The following is a 6,162-nucleotide window of genomic DNA, read 5'->3' on the forward strand; positions in this document are numbered from 1 at the left end:
TCTTTTCATCCCGAACAGAAGAGCTTTATCTCCCACCTCTAAACTAGGCCCTCCTGAACAAAGGCACTTGGCAGAAGTGCTAAGCCCGGGCCTCAAATGGAGGCCTGGGCCTTGTCGTCAGCCCTGGAGCCACGGCTGTTTCCCCAAAATGGCTGCTTCCAGTCCAGAGGATGCTCAAGAGCACACCCCATTCTCGCATGGTCCCTGCGGCCTCTGAAAATCACACCAGAACAGGGTGAACATTGGAGAATAGTTGTTGGCGAGGGTGGGTGACATGTTACTGCATGTCACCTTTGACATGCATGTCATAGGTTTGCCATCAGTGATTAAGGCCCTGCACCTTGAAGAATAATAAAAACCGCTGCCTTTGAGTGCAAAAATTACCTCTTTCTTCTATTTCTTCAAGGGAAGCTGGATTGGAAGCCCAAGAAGATTGCATAAAGCCCTGGAAGCATTTGTGTGGGTGGTGACTGCATTTTTATGCTCAGCCTGTTTTATGTACCGAGTCCTGACAACAGAATAGGATGCTTCAATTCTGGGAATCAGCTGCAAAGTGTCCCCTGCCATCTTTGGGTGTGTCTCCTACAACCCTTCCAGAAACATCTGTTAATCATAATTTTAATATCACCAAAAAAATTTAATGTGGCAGAGATTATTACACAGCACAGGGAGTGATCACATTAATTGTTTTATTAATTCAGCTGTCATTACACTGCAATTGTAACTGAAATCTAATTAAGCTTTTGCCCCAGACCCAACCCAGATCCCTACCTTAATTGAAGAATCTGGCATGCCATTGAGAGGGTGGCCCTTGGGCTGGAAAACCAAAATTGCACTTTTTGACAATAAGGAAGATGTTTTTGTTTCTACGTACTGTAGGTGACAATAAGAACTTTCATGAAAGTTTTGAGTTCCATCCGTGAGAGATTGCCCTCCTTAAAGATCACAAAGCTATGTTCACTCTTCACCTGCTCTTCTCCTTTGAACAAACCACTGCATCTCAGATTAACATCGTCTGTGTTGGTGTTCAGGAAAGCAATCCAAATCTTTGGGGATTGGTGGTATGGCAAATCCCATCCTGCCGCCGGTGATTTTTGCTCTTTTTTCAATATGACAGTGGTTAGGACATTGAGGTTTGGAGTTTGACCTTTTTTAAAGAATTTTTTTTAATTATTTCTGTCTTTTATGTACCATCTGGAAGGCACTCAGCACTCAGGAATTGAGCAGCATGTAGGAAGGAAGGAAGGAAGGAAGGAAGGAAGGAAGGAAGGAAGGAAGGAAGGAAGGAAGGAAGGAGGTTCAGAAGAGCAAGGTTGTCCCAAAGATGCTTTTCCAAAAGGCAACTGGACTTCCTTCTTCAGTTTTAAGCTTCTTGGATGAGAAGCGAAACATCTTCAAGGAAAAATAATGAAAGTCCAGTTGCCTTTTGGAAAAGCATCTTTGGGACAACCATGACCTGGATGATTGAGAAACTCCATAGACGCAGCTGCAAGGTTGTAGTTCGGTTTCTTTGTCCCAAAGTTGAATTGCTGCACATTGGCGTTACCCTAGCCAGGAGGAAAAGGTATCAGTGTATCAGCAAATCAGTGTTAGGAAGGAGGAGGTTTCCCTACAAAATGCATCGCATGGAGTTTCCCTCTCACAAAACAAGCCCATGATTTGTTTTTTGGGTTGATGGAGAAGATAGCGGAGCTTCAGTCTATAATCACCTTTGTTTGTGGGAGGACTGAACATTTGGTTTCCTCCTGAACAAATCAGTCTCACCACTGAAATCATTCTTGCCCAGCCTCCAGATACTGCATGACCGCTCCCATCGTTCCTAACTTGCTTACTCAACTATACTTCATTTCCAACCAAGAGGACTAACCTTTGTTGAATTTTCCTATACAGGTCGTCCTTGACTTACAACAGTTCATTTAGTGATTGTTCAAAGTTACAACCATACTGACTTATGACCGATTTTCACACTGACAACACTGCAGTATCCCCATGGTCACATGATCAAAATTCAGATGCTTGGCAACTGGTTCATATTTATCACTGGGTATTATTCTTAAATCCGGACTTGGGAGATTTGTTCCACAACTCAGGTTCCATGAAATCTACGGACAGATTTAAGAAACTGAAAGCGTTAGATCCTAAAGTGCAGAACATCGACTTTGGACCATTCAAATTCACATCCTGAGTCAAGTGTTGTCTTCTGTGTTTCCTTTGTTTCCCTAATGTTTTACTCTGAGTTATCAGAAATAAGAACAATAATAATAATAATAATAATAATTTCTACAAATAGAAATAGAAAGACTGTGGCAAAGGCAAACCAAGGGTAGTACCAATAGTAATAGGTGCCTTGGGTGCAATCCCAAAATTCAAGCATCACTTGAACACCATTGGCATTGACAAATTCGCCATTAGTCAATTGCAAAAGGTGGCCTTACTAGGAACTGCTTCCATCCTGCGACGATATCTGTAATACCATCAAACGTCCATATCTGCCTATCCCAGGTCCTTGGTAAGGACTCGATAGGTAGACCAAAATGCCAAATCCAGTCTGAACATCTGGCTGACTGTGCGATGATCATCAATAATAATAATAATAATAAAGTTGGAAGGTACCTGGGAGGTCATCTAGTCCAACCACTTGCTCAGGCAGGAAACCCTATACCATGTCAGACAAATGGTTGTCCAATCTCTTCTTTAAAAACTCATATCACAAAGACACACCTTGCCCAACCTGGTCCTCTCCAGGTGTGATACACAAAAACACTCGGTTTTTTTCAATCAACATCAGCTAGCATGCTGTAGGCATGTGGAAGCACCAGGCTGGAGGTGGCACTAGCACATGAGACTGCTGATAACCTACTCATTCCGGTAGCCTAATACTTGAAGTCAGCCTTAATGAGAATGAAACCCATTTGAAATTCTTGATGATTCCTTATGGTTCTTTAATCTCACCTTAGCCCAGGTACCTAATGTATTTAACAATGGGAGGAGAAGACAAAAAAGGGAGTCTTGTAAAAAGACATGAGACTTTTCCCTCCCTCCCTCCCTGAAACCATAACAGGAACTGCCTGAGGATGCATTCCACCTGTATCAATAATGTTATAATGCTACTAAAAGAAATACTTTCCTGGTGCTTATTTATTTATATTTATATTACTTATATTCTGCATTTGTAAACCGCCCATCTCCCTCAGGGAGGGACTCTGGGCAGTGTACAGTACAACATCGACAGTATAAAGTTAAAATTAAAATACAAACATTGATTTAGGATTATTATTTTTTTAATTATAATATCCTAGCAATTTCAAAAAGACAAAAAGGGAAGAAGGCAGTTTAACCCTGTTAAAATTGGTTGGTAAAAGCAGAGCGCGGGAGGGGTTGCTCTGATGGCATCAACCCACCCCAGGATTCCACATCCTTTGAGACCTCACTTAAGGCCACAGAGACATGTTTTGTCCCCTTTTAGGGAGGCCCAGAAAATAGAGGCCCACTTCACCTCTGGGGGAAGGATATTTGAGACTCTAGAAAGAGTGCAGAGAAGAGCAACAAGGATGATTAGGGGACTGGAGGCTAAAACATATGGAGAACGGTTGCAGGAATTGGGTACGTCTAGTCTAATGAAAAGAAGGACTAGGGGTGACACGATAGCAGTCTTCCAATATCTCAGGGGCTGCCACAAAGAAGAGGGAGTCAAGCTATTCTCCAAAGCACCCGAAGGCAGGACAAGAAGCAACGGATGGAAACTAATCAGGGAGAGAACCAACCTAGAACAAGCAACCTGGAACAACACCTAGAATTTCCTGATAGAACAATTAAGGTGGAATGACTTGCTTCCAAAAATTGTGGGTGCTCCGAAACTGGAGGTCTTTAAAAAAAGATTGGACAATGATTTGTCTGAAATGGTATAGAATTTCCTGCTTCAGTGGCGGGTTGGACTAGAAGACCTCCAAGATCTCTTCCAATTCTGTTGCTCTGTTATTTCATAATGTGGGGTCAAAGCAGAGAAGGCTCTCTTCCTGCTACACCCTGCCAGTCAGAATTCTTTGTCCCACGGAGTCTGCAACATACCTCTGTGAAAATGACATTGTGGAAAGACGAGAAAAGTGGGAAACCCCAAAGGCTACAGAGCAACTTTGGACAAAACCAAACCTATAAACATGGCTGATATGTATAGACTTTTTTTTTCTTCCTAGCAGCGAGATCTGTTGAGTCCAACACTTTAGCCTATCTCTGCAGCTCTGCCTTTCCCAGCCAAGCAATATGTAAACATCAGGTGTGTAAAGTTGTGTGATTCACATAGAGACGGACACAGAGCTGGGGTAAAGATGAGTTTATTCTGAACAGAACGAACTGGGGAAACAGGGAAGCCTGGCGTCTATTTGTACCTGCCCAGGTGGATGGCATCCAATCAGTTCAAACCTGGGCTTCCTGCCAGTGCAGGTGACAATGGGTGTAGATCCTGGCTTCCCACCAGGCTGACCATGCCTGGGGCTGTCAACAGCTTAAGTCATTAGGCTTATCCTGAGTGAGCAGTCATCGCCCGGAGCTGTCCAGCCCCTCTGCTGATTTGCACCATCAGCCTCCTGCTGTGCTGTCCTTTGTGTATGCTGGGAGGCATACACTGCAAGGTGGTGATGATATTTCCTCAGCCGCTGTTTTCAGTTCACATGAGCTGCTATTAATAGCACAAAGGTTGGCTGAGATACCCTTCTTTTCTGCTCTGTTTATTGCCTTATCCTAGAATGGGGTAATTGCCAGCATTGCTCCTCTTACAAAATTTCTCCTTGGTTGATATAAGGACGTGGCCGCGTTTGCTCCAATATTGGGAGCAGAATTCTTGATCAGCTCCTGTCTCCCTTTGGCAGGTACCCTAACCCACAGCCAGCACATAACCCACAGCCACGCAGCTTTTTTTTCCCTGTTAAGAACATCTAATAGGCTGAAAGACATGTTTGTGAGGGACAACTGCCAACGACAAGAACATACAAGCGTTTAACTGGAGTGCAATCTACAGACGCAGTTTGCCTGTTTTCTCTCTCTACGTTGCATGGATGGATGGCAAGATTTGTTCAAAGAGAGGCTAATGGTCTGCTGTCGCCACCTCGTGACCAAGCTGTTGAAAAACTCCACTGCAGCTAAGCCAGGAATTAAATGCCTACAGCTGTACTGAATCCTTTTATTTGCAAATGAAATTGATGCACACACAAAAAAAAAGAAGAACCAGGTGATGTAGATTTGACTAAAAGGCATATGGGCTACTTCTGAAGTAGGAAACATGAGGGAAATTAAAGTTTTATGCTAAACATTTTTTCCCCCATTTCAAGCGTTTAATTTTTAATCAGTCATGGCAATCATAGCGGCTTTTCCCCCACCCAAGCCTGGGAATTATAATTTGTTGGGGATGCTAAACTTTATCTAAAGAGTGTCATAATGAATGACTTCTGCAGGAGCGAATCTTTACGTGGCAAAAAGTGACGCCGTCTTTGAAATGTGAAGAACAAAAGGGAAACGTACAGTACTTAAGGGGGAAAATAAAGTAGAAAGCTTCTCGGTGAGTGAAGGTGATCTTGGTTTAGCAAGCATAGGATTCTGGCTGGTTGTGGGAACTGGGTCTAAACCTGAGTGATCTGAAATAATTACTGGCTGCCTGCTAAACTGAAATGGGGTACAGTATGCTGTAGATACAATTTGTATCAACTACTGTATTAAAGGATTATTTAGTTATTATACTCACATGTACTACTATCAGTTTATGGTTGTGTTCCCACAACATATTATACTGCCTACAGCCATGGTGACACAGTGGTTAGAATGCAGTATCGTAGTCTAACTATGCCCACAGCCTGGAGTTTGATCTTGATGGAGCTCAAGGGGGACGCAGCCTTCCATTCTACCAAGGTCAGTAAAATGAAGACCCAAATTGTTGAGGGCAATATGACAACTCTGTAAACTGCTTAGAGAGGGCTGTAAAGCACTGTGAAGCGGTATATAAGTCTATGTGCCATTGCCAAATTTTCACGCTATAGACGATAGAGGAGGGGAATGGGGAAATAGAAAGCTTGCAGAAAGGTCTTTCATTGTCACATAAATTGTCTGATGACTCATTGCCTTCCAGATTATAATAGGTGCCATGAGCAAAAAGTGCAGATGATCTGGGGGAGG

This window comes from Vipera ursinii, assembly GCF_947247035.1.
Source record: "Vipera ursinii genome assembly, chromosome: 9".
In the NCBI taxonomy this organism is placed as follows: Eukaryota; Metazoa; Chordata; class Lepidosauria; order Squamata; family Viperidae; genus Vipera; species Vipera ursinii.